We start from the raw sequence: 16445 nt of genomic DNA, 5'->3' as shown, positions 1-16445 counted from the left end.
GCACTATTATTATTGGTTTTAATGTTAAAAACACGTAAGTTTGAATATTATTACCCTCACTGCTCCACGGATAGGAGCATACTGAAAAAAAATTTTATCGATTTTTTTTCGTATTGTTACAAATGTTCGATCCCTAAAAAACGATTTACAGCACGTAATTTTTAATATTATTAAATAGTTTATATTTTTTACGCGATAATATATTTGAAAAAAAGTGATTTTCGTGTTTTACTCGCGTTGTTTTTTTTAATGAGTCTCTCTATATTTCGCTGGAGATTGTCCCAGCATCTTCAGGAGCTTTCACATTTTTTTAGATCCCTTACTTAAAACATTAAAACATGATGCGATAGTATCGTAAATTTAAATGTTTTAATTAAACCTTTGAGCGGTATCGCCGCACATGTACGGTTGTCAATCTTTCACTGTTTTTAGGTACCGAAAAAAAGTTATATGTTTACATACATATATAACTAGATAAATAATTTTTTTTTTATTATTTATTTAATGTAAATATTTTTTATAGCAAATGATAGCAATACATTAAAGAGTACGAAATCAATGCACACATCAAAAAATATTTAATTTTAATTTGAGAGCCTCTGAATTGATTTAAAAAAAAATTTACAAAAGTTGAATAATATTTAAAAAATATTTTTAATAATTTAACAAAATTTTAAAATACAAAAGTGTTAAATAAATTATTAAATCATTCTTATACAAAAAAGTAGTAAAATAAATCAATTAATTTAGAATAACCGAGTTAAATCATCCGAGCAACCGAGGTCCGACAATTTTTTTAATAATAACTCATGACAAACCTTGTCGAATGCTTTTTCAAAATCCCTATATACGACAACTAAATTCCCGGACAAAAGGAACCCATATAAGTGTATACGTATTTATGGATAAATATTTCAATTTAGCAGGAGCTAACAACACTGCGATTGGTCTATAATTATTTATACATAATTTGTCACGCATTTTATAAATAGTAGTTGCTTTTGTGCATTTCCAAAGATCAGAAAATAAATCAAAATTAAAATTAAACCGGGAACCAAACGAGCCCAGAAAAACGACATGTTTTCAACTTCTTAATCTCGCCATAAACGTGCTTTTTATCAACTCTCGAATATAACAACACTGATCTGAAACGCCAAATTATTAAAAAGAAACTTTTTTAATTTAATATGATACCCGTCTGTTTGTGTACTTGTTTATAAAAACGTTGCTCCAACAAACCGGTTTTAATTAAAATTTCAAAAAATGCTCGAAAACGGCTTGTTTATAAAAGCGCTACATGCAATGCTAAAGCTCTCCTAGAAAAGCTTTTCTATACAGCATTGAAAGCTATACGAGCTCAATGAAAAGCTCCGCAGGCTAGCTGGCATTTGTGTACATTGTTCTGCAATCGTCTATTCAATTATTCGTACAAAACGAAAACAAGACTCTAATTGAATTTATTATAAAGCATTATTTCACTGCGATTTTTAAAACAATTATGTATGTACTATGTTGAGCGAGCGGATTAAAAATTGCGTAATTAATCAGAAACGTCGCCGAGCTTTTGGCAATTACGCAAAATTACTCGGTTTAATATTTAACTCGGCTAAGTTCCGAGCACCGGCTTTTCAATACTCCCCCTTGAAACATATTAAAATTAACTTAATACACTGTCGTAACCAACATGTGTTCTAACAATGCGGTTAGTCAAATTACCTTTCTGGTATGAACAGGGCCGCAGGGTAATTTTAATAATTCACATATTGATTAGCTTTACTTTGGAATTGCTCATGTTTTTCGACTCTTATTATTTTAATGAATGTTTTATAAAGCAATTTAGAATTTTTCGTAATACAAATAAGCTTAAAATTGTGCGGAATTATTACGTTGAAATAATATCTAGAATTCGTGATATTACCTCAGTGTTTACTTTAGGCAATTAGGAAAACTTGGGAAGAGGGTAAAACAAATTGCTTACGTAGTTCATTCAAAGTATCGATTTAATATTATTTTTATTTAAGCTTAGGAATGGCGACGTTAAATTCAAAGCAGAAACCGATCAATGAGCGAAAAAGAAAGAGAACACATTGTTGCTAAATAGCATTGATATTCAAATAGGATTCCGTACTTTTTTACATTAAAAAATGCTGATTACAAAATATATTTTTAAGCGAATTTGCTATATTTACTTGTCATGAAAATTGTGAATTTTTGATAGTTTAGAAAATAGTTTATAGCAGTTATTTGTACATATAGTCACAATACAGACTGAAATCAGTTGATTGTAATAGCAAAACGGGGCTTTGTTATCCTTTTAAAATAAAAGCAGGACAATTGCATCATTTGTTATCAAAGGATTTTCGCATACCCTTTTTCGTATGAATAAATTTCCAGGATAACAATCCGCGAAATGTCACTCGTTGGGTCCACTTGTCAGATGCTTAACGCCCAGGGCTGGAGCGGAGTAACAAATCATCCGGAAAGAATTTTTTTGGGTGCTCCGCCATTGGCGCGTGTTTAATGGCAATATCCGATTTTTTTTGCTTTGACACAAAACGAGCTAGAGTTTTTCACGGCGTGAAACGAACGTGCTCAAAGCTCGTTATGGGCTGAACAAAAAATACCAAATTGCACGTGTACCAGCGAATTTAATAAGCTATCGATAACAGGCGTGCCCATTTATTTTGTTGTATAGATGTAGAAATATACTAAGGATATTCAAGAAGAAAAGATACAAGTCTAGTGATAATATACACGATGTTTTAGTGGTCCACATTGAGGTTTTTCACCTAATGTTGTTTCTTTTAGAGGAAAATGCTGAATCAAGTACTCTTATATACTGAAAATTTTGCTGATTTCTCAGAAATATATAAAAAGTTTTTTCGGTTATAAAATAAATTTGAACGAAAATTTTCAATTTTTTACAATCGCTGCCTAAAAAGGGGTGAGTCAGTGCCAGACGTTTGAAATATGCATGCTACTCTTGAGGGTCTCTTGACTTTTAGAGCCAGGATGCACGCCTATGGATATCATCATCCGACTCTTTAATTGCATATTGGCCTATTTCATGTCAGCTATGAGGAGCTGGTCCAATTCGTTTCATTTATTATTCTATAATATGTTTTGCTTCTTACAATTTTTTTTCTGTTATGTACTAATACGATGTATTGCTTTTTTTAACAATCATGACGCATTGGCGACTGTAAGATTGTGGTGGTCAATATTTCATTAAAAAAAAATTATTTCATAATTTTTTTATATCTTACTCAAAATTATGTAGATGTGTCATATTTGATATTAATTTTCCACATACACATAATCAAAAGAAAAACATATTTTACTTCTCATGAATTTAGTAATAATTTTTTTTTACACTGGTACAACCCAGGGGATGATGAGCGCTGATTACACCCCCAATTTATACGCTGCTAAATGCCGCTAAATTTGCAAATGCGCCAACGTGCGAACAATAACTCTCGCGAATGGTTCAGCAACTAAATTCGTCCAATGCGGCGATATTAAATTCCAGCTAGGTAATATCCTTATCCGGCCCTGTCCCTCCACACTTGGGACGTTTTCCCGCAAAATGTCGCTGCACACATGTGCTACAAACTAACTTTACGCATGTGTAACAATTAATTTCAACGCGGTGCCTAAATGTCAACAGCTTCTTCAACATTCCTCCAAAAAACTACCCTAAAACTATATATATAACTAATTTTGAAAATTTTCTCTGAACCAAAAATAATTACATTACAAAAATTTCGAAATCTATAACTAAAACTGAAATATTTACCTTATGTTTTAAAAAAATATATTATATTTTTGGATATTTACTCGGATTGTTCTTTACTAGAATAAAACTTTTTCATATGCCAGAACAAATTATATCAGCTAATTCAGCTCCCAAATAGTTAATATAGTTAGAAGTTATATTTAATTTACCAATCCCGAATTTTTTTGTCGAGGCAAATTTTTCCAATCGTAGCAATATGTTTTCGTAGAGCTTTCATATCTATATGTCAACACCAGACGCAACAACGATAATAGTTTTTTTAATATTATTCTTATTTTTGCTGTCTTTGTAAGTCGATATTTTATTCGTAGATATAAATACAATATGATATATGAACTAAAGTAGCTTATTATTAAAATTTTTCATATCTAGTATTGTATATACTGTATATACCTGGCTCGATTTTATTAAATCATCACAATATTTTTTCGAGAAATTAAAAAAATCTAGGAAATCCAAATCTATTATGATCGATTGGAATTATAATACAAATTATATAATAACTTTCTGTCGGTACCTCACTAACATGAGGTACCGCAGCTAATGAGTGTGTGTAACTACCGGACCCTCAACTTTTATTTTTGATTCGTTATATTTTTTTTTAAAATGAGTTTTTAGCCTTTTATTTTTGATATCAAATATTAAATTTTTTTTTTAGCAATTCTTAACATGTTAAATTATAAATGAGATAAAAGGCATTTTTACATATTTTCTTTCTTCATATGTTAATGATATCGATATTTAAAGGTCATAATTTGAATGCGGTTAATGTCAGAATTTATATTATATGGATCAGAATTTATACTAAAATCAATATAAGTGGCTAGAATAAATATTAGATGGTCAGAATTTAATCAATAATTACGATCTCTCAAATATGATAAAAATTAAAAACTCGAAGGTTCATATGAGATTTGAATCCAGCTTTTTATGATATTAGTCATTGACTATAACACTAGTCTATCGTATTAGTATATTTGTATGTAGCCAGAACTCTCATATATATAAAGTTGTTAATCGTTTTAAATAAAGAGGATGCAGATTTTTAGTCTCCTAAAATTTAAGCACAGCTCCGGTTGGCCTATGACAGCAGTGTTATTTGCATAATTTAACAATTATTTAATTTATTTTAACACCTCAACATCTCTACTTATACAAAGTAATTTAGTAAATAGCCCATAAAAATCTTATGTGTTGTGTTAAGTATTTTAATTGCAAAATCTTATTTTACGAGCATTATGATGTGATCAATACAAAAGTCTTTTCAATATGTTTGCATCAACTTACCATGCGGAATTTAATACCGTAATTTCCCTTTAGTTTTAGCACTAAAGGACATGACCCAGTTGATCCAAATACGATGAAAGTTTCGCAGACTTTGAGAAGTTAACAACCATCATACTTTAGCAGTTATGATGAAATACTATCAATCTCTAGCAATATATTTAATGAAATTTTCTAAAAATTCTATACATTTGAGTTTAAAAAAAGTCACTTCGTTACTTAATTCATGACGCTGGAATTATTTTCATTCAATTTTTCCTCTGTACAATAAATAAATCTGTATGTAAGCCTCTTTGTTTAAAATTAAATAAAAATAATTTTATTGTCCCCTGTATTTCTTGCACTAAAAAGTAATATTGATACTGTCCTTATGGAAATATTATATAAAAGTGTAAAACAAACACATATGTATTTTATATATATATTGCTAAGTTTAATTCCCCTGCCTAAGCTGATAAATGCAAGTGTAAAAACACTTCTAATACATATGCATTCATACGTACGTAATGCAAAAATTTGTATGAGTTAGTGCTTTTAATTGTTTTTTCCCGCAAAAAGCTGTCTAAACCTTATTTTTGCTATTTTATAAATATGTGTATCCGTATATTTTTTTACATATCCATACGAAAAATTTATGTTTACCATTATGTATTTTCGAATCCCTGAGTATACGCTACCATACGCACACTCCCTATCTACCGTGTTATCGGGGAGTCTACGATTATAATTTATTACTGGAACACGTACTGTGGATAAGCAGTGCCAAAGAAAGATAACAAAATGTAATGTGATAAAGATTCTAATAAGTACATTATTGACATGTTTGCAAAAGCTATCAAAATTGTCTAAAAAACAAAAGGACCATGAAAAAATATTATAAAGGTAATTCATCATTGCAGTTATTTTTTTCTAAAAAGTAATATTTTAAAAATATCAATACATAAAGTGTTTCATATTTTATAGAACTTTATGAAAAATTGTTAGCAACGGAAAAATTATTATTAATAATAAATATTAATTAATATTTATTCATAATTATATGTGTAATTCTTATCAACAATGGATGTATGTAAATATTGTATATACATGTATGATTTAATCATTAATACATTAATATATATTGTATATATGTTTTATGAAATTTAATGGTCTTTAAGATAAATATGATTTTATGATATTTTAAATTAGATCCCATTAAATATAGTTTTTAAATAAAATATTTATTATGTATGTGTGTATAATTATTAAAACGAAACTTTTACATTTACTTTAACAGAACGCAGATGGAATAGTTTAAAATAATTAAATAAAAAAATAATATTTTATCTTATTTTTTAATACTTGATTTAAATGAATTTTATTTAAGCGGAGGTTTATTAAAAATATAAGTAAGAAGAGGGGAAGGGGTTCCGAAACTTAAGCCGTCAGATTAAAATTTTGATTAAAATTTGTATTTCAAAATTAATTACAACAGCGGCTAAATTTATTGTTTGTTATTATGGTTGATACATTTATCAGTTTTAAAATATTCTTAAAATAACGAATAAACAATCTGATATAATTTTTAGAAAGATTTGATTTTAGTCATAATATATACATTTTAAAGCCCTAAGTCAAGATTAAATTTTGTCATGAAACCAAAGTAAAATAGAAAAATGGCAAAGAAATATTTCAGAACCACTCTTGTTTTGTGTATATAATAATACACAAAAACAAAGGAAATTAATTATAATAATAAAATTTTAAAATTTAATTTGCTCGATTGATTTCTGAGCGACCGTTAATACATTCTGTTGTTTCGACCAATGAAAAATAAGCATTTAAATATAAAACAAGATGGCCGACAGTAACATGACAACAGTTTAAATAATAATGCTACGCGACAATAATTTCCATTGTTTTGTTATGTGTATTGTTCGATTAGACTAAATATAAATATTCGGATTGCAGATTAATTAGGTATGTTATAATGAATGACATACATAATGTGTGTAAGGATTAAATTAATACATTGATTAAACTAGATAAACAATCATAAAACAATCGTCCTAATGAAATCTTCAAATGTTGAATTCCCTTCGACCGGGATCCGAGGCCGAAAAGTGAGTTTTTCTTTTTACAATACATAAACATTATCATTGCTTCCGATTTAATGCACATATACGTTAGATTTGACTGAACTAGGTTCGTTTTAAACGTGAACATGTACGTACGACGATTGAGGTCAATGTCGATTGAACCATATAAACGTATTTTTTCATCTATTGATATTTAGGGATACTATCTTTCACGACGATCGCGTGACAATGATTGTGATGCAGTCGGTTATTGCTTGTTCATGACTTCTAAAAAATAATCGAATTGTAAATATATAATAGTAATCTAACGACGCATTTGCTCATGCTTTTTATGCATATTGTCAAAATTTTGATGAGTGAATTCGGCAGTTTCTATATTTTACTTGCTTGGCAAAATAAAACGCTTTTTATCAAGTTTTATAAACCTGTTTAGTGCTGAAATAAAAAAAAAAATCTAAATTCTAAATTTATATTGCATTTCAATATCTTGATTTGTCTACAAAGTACTTAATGTATGAATATAGATTTATGATCTTAAATGCCTAAATGTTAATTAAAGTAATGTAAAATATGAAAGATTTTTTCATTAATATTTGTCGTTATAAACTTATATTTTTTTTAGTAAAATATTTATATTATTTACTTGAAAAGAGACAGATTAATTACGAATAAAAACGTCAAGCAAGTAAACCAGTATTTGGGCGAATTCCTGCAATTGCAACGCTCCAACTAAATTCCTATTGTACAATACATATAGCACATACTTTTCCCCTTTGCCGCACCTATGAACCCCTGACTTAAATGATATTCTCGCCTTACTATCTACTATTAAATATTAATTTAACATTCCCATATCATTTTTAGGCAAATTTTATCGTACAAATATTCCCAATAGGCCCATAATCGTATATAATACAGCCTTATTGAATTTCGCAAATCTGTAAAGAACGGAGCGTGCATATTTTTTTCCTCCTAAAATCGATTGTGCCAACGCGAATATTTCATCCTCAGATCCGTTCTCAGTAATAAAAACCATTAAGCCTGAAAATAAAGGACTCCATTCATAAATCGCGACACCATTTAAACTCGCACGTTTATTTGGCGAGCGGTGAAGGAGAAAAAAAGTGGTTTTAAAATATGTAAAATAAACCCACCGATACGTACGCAAACGACACTCGGTTAAAAAAACTGTTGTAAAGTGGTTTAAATACGCACTCGGTCCGGGCTATAACCGCTAAACGAGCCAGTTAAACGATAAGTTCAATGGTGTTTTTGAAAAGCGCCTCTGAACAACGGTCTATCTGATCAAATGTGCAATTGAAGTATATATTTATAGATGCAACAATTTTAAAGTACATGTAATCAAATAAAAGCAGTAACTATATAATTTGAGAATGACTATGATTTAAGATTAAACAATTAACACCTAATATTAAAATGTTTACCCATAGAAGCTTAAATTGATTTTAGATTATGTTTCATAGAATAAAAATGTTAAATGTTCTGTTTTTCTAGAATTAAAGTTGATGGTATTATTCTCGCTTTCAAAATAATTTTGTCCTAATCTTCAAGTACATCAGCAAGAACATTACTTTTTTAAATACACAAAAGTTCGTGTCGTTTGGTAAAAACGACTGACCTATAATTGGTAAAATGTGTATTAAGCTATCCATTTTTGTACAACATTAATAATGATGTGCAAAAACCAAATCTTCACATGGTTTTATTTTGAGCATCCACCGTTTTCTCGGAGCATCCACCATTTTTGTTCCTTCGGGCAGATAATGATTTATTAAATATATCAAAAGAAAAGTCACATCTTTTTGATCACGTTTAGTTTGTCATTTGTGATATGTGTACATGATGCATTTGCTCTTGTGTTTTTTCGGCGGTTTTTTTAATATGAGGTGCTCAATCTTCATGTGTAAAAAAGGGTCGTTAAGGTTCGATAGTTTTTAGAATTATACATAAATATATCACCCTATTTTATTTTATTTTTAATTCCACTCTTGTGTCTGTGACCAATTTAGAAAAAACAAGGTATTTAAAATTGATTTCCACATAGGTTTACAGAATTGTGACGTCACACTGCTAAACAAAATACTAAATTATTTAAAATAAATTAAGCTAAACCCAAACCTAATTTAAATGTGCCGTTCGGCCGTGAATGACGTCCGGACGGCGGCTTCTGTCACGTACAGCTGGCATATCTGCGCGCGATCGAAAAATGTGCCAAATAATCGCAATTTTTAAATTGTCATTTTATTAAATTTGTGTGGGCACTCACCAATACAATATCAGTGAAAACTTATCGGTCGTAAATATTCAATTTATGCAAAATCTTTGTCGGCTTTTGCAAAATGCCATAAGGCATAAAATGATACGTCAGAATACGAACACCACATCAGTGACTATCCTAGAATTTGTTGCCATCGATTCTAAATAAGAATTCGTTATGGTGTGACATTTATATAAACCGATCTAGGAAAATACATAAGAATATTTGAAACAATTTTTTTAACAAAATCAAGTACCACTAATCATTTTTTTAATATTTAATTTTATATAAAAAAAAATATAATATACTATTAAAAATCTAATTAATCCCGTTTGGTGCCCTAAATATTCAAAGATGTCAGTAAGAGTCTGTCCCCGCTAAGCATGTAGTATTATAACTTTACCACGTGACCACGATGCAGTGCTCGACGCTTACGCGCACACTGATATTGAACCGAGTTACTCGTTCTATTTCAGTTTGCAAAAAACCATATCATTATCTTTCTCACTCTCGGCACTTAAAAAGCGAGAGAGCAAAAAGGGATGTATCTCACCGCTCGCGCTCAAAAGAGCAGCTTCGACTTCGGTTCCTTTGACTCCGGTCTTTTTGTCGACAATGTTCGGAAGCGCTCGAAGCTGGCCAAGTCGACTGAATCACCCCCACTTTACCTCCCGTTCTCGGTAACCTCGGACAACATCCGAGAGATTTTAGAGCGGGTAGAACCGAGCTCGACCGAAGTAACCCACTATATTTTCCGTCCTTGGCCAACCTTGGACAACTTCCAGAGAGTGTAGTGCAGGTTAGTTATAATTACAGTTAGTTTTAGAAACTCTCAGTTTGAATTTTATGGAGCAGCATATAATTTCATTAGTGCCTATTGGCTAAATTTTATTTTTGCTATTGTAGTTATATATCTACCGGTGAATATTCTTAAACGCTAGTGAAAATATATTATAACTATAACATATAAACATACAATTAAATTATTTTTGTAAATATATTATATTATACGTGTAACAAAAATGAATTTTAACGTTGTCCATTTTTATTGTTTGACTACATTTTATGCCCCCGAATTCTCTAATTTATGGTTAGAAATAAAATATATAATATAAATTATATAGCAAATGTCAAAAATATTTTTAAAAAGGCAATTTTTAATATTAATTAAATTGTTATTTCATAATTTCATTATAAATCTAATTATTTTATTTATAAAGTGATACGTAGTGTTTATTGACGTCATGATATTGTTTTTAATTAACTTTAATATATAATTTACTTAGCGTATTGTTCATAGATAATTGGTCATTATATATATGTATGTACATATATAGATAATTAATCAATTATATACGTTACAGAATATTAACTTTATGTATAAAAAATCCAGATAATAATCCCTTGCTTAATTATTATACATATGTGACGTCTAGAATAAATATAAGGTGCTGGGAATATTAAGGGCGAACTAATAAAACCTGTTGATAATCGACATTAAAATTCTTAACACGTAAGGGTAAATAACATTAACTTTTAACCAGCTACAATTGTGACAAAATTTAATATTCATATAGTGATGGGTTCGATTCTCACAACATTTTTTTAATAGTGGACAATCAGTCTGATGTTGTAACAATACTTATATTTATTTATTTTTAATTAGCCCCAACAAAATCTCTGAAAATATAATTATGATCTTAAATCTTAATAAAATGTAAAATCATTTTATTCACCCACGTAGCACATAGGATAGGATTTATATTAGATATTTTTTTATTGTACGTTTCGATAAACCGAGTTGAAATAAGTTATGGCATTGTTTCTTTAGTTTGAAAGGGTTTTCTGCTCAACTTGCGTTTTTACATCGACGGAATAATAGGAAAATATATTTTTCTACGTGTATTGTAAGTGATACATATAAACCCATACCCAAACACACATAAACCAGAAAGTTAGTGAATCATAGAACCGTGTCAGAAGTTTCCTTCTACTTTGAAACTCTTTAACCACTTCTCGACGACACGTGATAACGTTCAATTGACACTTAGTCATCTTTTAATTACTTTTAGATATATTTATTCGAAATATATAAACATTTTTAAATTGTACTTATGCAAAAATTCAATGAATAGTATTAAGGGATTATCTTTCTCCTGTAAGCTTTGTGACTCGCCCGCGGAAAACAATATACAAAGACACTTTTTTCATCATATTTTTTTAGCTCAGATATGAGCAAATCTTTTTTGCATCATCCCCCCATAGCTTCCCCTTCTTTCAGCTTGTATGTGTGAGCGTGTTTTCACCATTGTCTGCACCAGAAAACATCAATCTCATATTTTTCCTTTTGTCGTAGCAATAAAAAAATACGCTCAAGCGTAGTGTGCGTAAATTATTATCATTATGACGTCAGATGAAAAGTTTTGTTATACCATAATATGCCAAATAGTATAGCTATATTATACGTGCAAGCTCCAGGAACTAAATTTTTAACTGATTTACGTCAATCGATCCAAATTGCTCGGATCAGATATAAACTTTTCGCATTAAACGCCTGTCGCTAATTTTCCTTAGAACTTTTCCAACTATTTACTTAGCTATTTTCCTGGAAATTAGACTAATGTTACACTGTATTGTTACACAATTTAAATTATAGGTTAAATAATTTATTTTAGCTACACACATTTGATCGTTTTTTTACCCACTTTTTACTACATAGGTCACGTTCTGGGAGAATTTTTATTTTCAGACATCCTGACTAATGATATAATTATGGTCTTTCCATCTACTTTATCTATCCTTTCAATCTTGCTTGACAGGAGGGATATCGATTCGTTTAACTAATTTTGTTTAACGCCACTAATACTTTGTGGTTAAATGAACACAATCTACCAATAACCAATTTTATAAAATAATTTTATTTTCACGATTTATATAGAAAAATATATGTAGACGTCTACAAAAATAATTAAAATATAATAATTAACAAAATACATTTTCCAAATTAATTTTTATGATCTATTATTATTAATATTATAATAAAGTTGTATTTGCACTATTATATACATAATTTCATTAACTCGTCCAGTTAATATGTGCGGGGGTTCTAACTACATTTTGTTATAATTTAAAGATAAATCTAGCGATTGGATGAACAAAGGAAAAGAAAGATCAACCCGTATCGTAAGTGAGGTGAAATGGATGAGAGATCTAGTGACTGAATAATTGCGTTAATAATTGGAAATATTGCACAGATTACCTAATAAAACGTTATTCACGTCGAAAATAACTATATTTTGTTTGAGAAGGGCGCGCGTTAGACCTTGCACGCATTACTATTGTTATTCAACACTTGGTTGATGATCGCCGGAGTACCGGTTTAAACTATTTTAAAGATAGATAGATACATAATTCAACTGATAGTTGCTAGTGAACCGATATTTATTAAAAAAAAAAGCGCGCTAACTATAAAAAATATTTTTTTAATCTATTATTTAAACAATTAATTAGACTCATTTTAACATACAACAGTAATACTATTTTTTTTTCTAAATTACAAGTCAGTCAAAACAATGCTTTAAAAATAATATATAATACCTCTTTTTATACTTATCTTTAAAAAATGCATATTAATCTTCAAATATTAACAATTAAAGAACACTGTTATTTTCATACCAGTAAATATTATAAAAATATCTTGCGAAACCACACAGACAATGTAGGCAAATTATCACTTAATCTATTTATTTGTTTGCTTCCTGTATTTTTATTTTTCTTCTGCCTAAATTGTAAAAGGTTTTTTAATTTTTTACCTCAAATTATAATCACAAAAGTTTTGTTTTATATCCTCATTTTTTACTGAATTTAGCTAATAACTAACTGTAAACACGAAAATGGTTTAAACCATTAACATATATGTATATTATACATACATATATAATCAATATGTCTGTAAACTTATCTATATTATTGAAATAAACATATTTAAAAAAAATGCTTAGTAGCGATAAAAATAAATAGATAAATCTCTACAAAATTGTGCTTAATTCTCTTTTGGCGAACTTTTAAGTTTTCTTATTATGGTCATTTTTAGCTAGAATATATTACTGTAATTACTTTTTTGTAGCACAATTTCATGTTTCTACTGTTTGGAGTAGTTCTTATGATAAACAGACACATGTATTTTCTGTTTTTTCTGTCTTCATGGTAAGGTACAGCAGCCGCTTAAAAAAATTCAATTAAATATTGTAGTTAGAATATTTATTGAATCGATAATGATTTATTAAAAAATAGATAAATACTTATTAAAAATATTCAATGATATAAATGGAAATAAATTATTACTTATATATGATATTATATATATACATACATATTCATTTATTAGATAAATGTAAGATTACCGCAATGTTGCTAATTCTTTCGTAGTTATCTCTGCCGATCGTTAACTACAAGCTCACATTTTACTTCGCGTTTACGTAGTCTTCTGGATCTGATTGTGAAATCGGAAATACCCTGATGGATTACTTCCAGCGTATTGTGCGAGAGAAATGTTTGGAAGAGATTAAGGAAAATCTCTCGGGTCAAATCACTCTCCCAGAAAGTGATAATATAAACACACACATATTGCAAGACTTTGCCAAAATAAGTATTATTATTATATATTCTTAAAATATTTTATGTATATACTATATAAATAAGTCAAAAAAAATCGCATTGCTTGTCTGCGAAGAAAAAATGTAACACCTTTTTACTTGTACGAATATATTTTTTGTAAGTTTTTATTAAATCTTGTTCCATTAGCTAGTTTATTGGTTTATTAGAATTTTACATAAAATAACAAAGTAACTGGAATAAACTCCCTTTACATTTACATAGCACACGACATCTTATCGCTTATGTACCCAGTGTGTTCAAAGCAGGTATTGTTTACTATCATACATGTATAATATGTATCTTTGTGAAACAAAATCAGGACTCATTTTCAACAAATTCGTATCAAATTTTTATTTTAATGCTACGGACAATACAAAAAACAGTCCTTATACTGAAAATTAAGACATCTCGCTAATAAATTTACTGTGACAAATCTTGAATTTACTATTAGTGTGAAATTTACAATTCACGAGATTTCGACATTTAAAAATCACCCGGTATTATCTCGCGAATTTCATAGTAGAATTTACGTAGAGTCGACATGTTTTTTGTCATTTATGACACTTCCAAGCCATTAACATCTCTGAGAACGTAAAAACACGAGCTGCACTAAATCTGCTCTATAATAGGAAAAGTTTACGGTTTTCGCTCGGCTCTTACCAAATTTAAAGTAAAAATGCATTTCTGACTCGTCGATCACTCAAGACCATATCATGGATTTTGTCGATCATTTCTGGCGTAGTCACCACAAGTGGACGTGCAGAACTATGTTTATCACTAGTGGATGTAGTACCACGTTTAAACTCGGTAACTTCTGCGCCATCTATTAAATTTATTAAGAACTTATTGACCTACCCTCATATTTCTTTAAATGACATTTTTCTGTACAAATTCAAGTGGGAGCAAAAGCTTTCACTTGCCTTTTGTCTCTGCATTGAGAAGATTTGTTGGATGATAATTTACCCACAATAAAATAAACTAAATATATATTTGTTTCAATAAAAGATTATAAAGATGTGAGTTCTATGACATATTTTTTACAAAAAAATACTGGATTAACCCATTGAATTTAAAAATAACTTTTATTTAATATTTAGTCACGATGTTATAAATAACCCTTTCTCTTCTAAAAACGTGTCATCTAATTTATTTCAATTATAACTTTTAAAGCAACGATAAAACAAACTGTGGAAGAGATATGCGAGTTTAATTCAAAAAGTTGTTTGATCTATTTGTGATTTTAACCCTTTGTAAGGCATGTTATAGAGTTTATTGCGGTAGAGCGGTTATTTCTGAAATGTTTCGTTTGAGATTCAGTTGCTGAATTATTTCACTTTAGATTAATCTAAACATGTACTAGTTATTTAGTTCTCTACGATTACAATCAGATGTCAATTGATTGATTAACTTTGAATCTGGTTTTTCCAAATAACAGATTTATAATTAAATACATTATCTAAAATCCAGATTGATCAATTACAATATAATTTAAATTCTTCACGAAATAATAAAAACTTTTAATAGCCTAAACGTAGTATTTATTCATAAATGTTAAATACTGCTCTTTGTGCATTGTATATATTTTTCAATTTAATTCAACAAAAGTAGCTCCAACCGGAAAACATTATCTCTGCTGAAGTAATCAAAGCAATAATGCTGATATTTTGCGATTTAATGTCTATAGAAAAACACATCGAATCATGGAAAATAACATGCAGCACAATCATCAGCAATCATTTTTATCAAAACACTTAGACGAGGGGATATCTGACGTGTGTTTTAGCGGAAGTTTTGACGCACCGCGCGATAAAGGTTAATAGTAATTTAAAATGAACACTTATCGCTGTAAACGCTTCCCGCTGTTTCGTACACACACAAATATATGTAACTACATACGTGAATCATTGAAACATGAATAGAATAGAATGATACGTGCCATATATTGTACGACAGTGATTTCGTATATTTAATACAACTATTACCATATTTTAAATTGAGTTCTGTTATTTGCATTAACTTCTCACACACACTACACGATTCTAAATCGCCAAATTCTATTAAATCTATGAATATTCTAAATGTATAATATACACAGAGCTACCCAGAAGTAGTGAAATTTTTATATAAATATATTTGTATAACATTTTTAATGAATTACTACTTTACCATAACAAATCTCACGGATTATTAATTAAATTAAAAGCTTTGATCAATTAATAAATTTGATGGTATTGATTTCAGATAGGATTTTACTATTTACTTAATATTTTTTTGATTGTGTCTACCCTCCTGTAACGCATAAAATATAGCTTTATACTTTTACATCATAAAATAATATTTACAAAATACAAAT

This window comes from Plectrocnemia conspersa, unplaced genomic scaffold (assembly GCF_051122295.1).
Source record: "Plectrocnemia conspersa isolate PC_06_02 unplaced genomic scaffold, ASM5112229v1 ptg000001l, whole genome shotgun sequence".
Lineage (NCBI taxonomy): Eukaryota > Metazoa > Arthropoda > Insecta > Trichoptera > Polycentropodidae > Plectrocnemia > Plectrocnemia conspersa.
Note: the sequence above shows the minus strand (reverse complement) of the source record.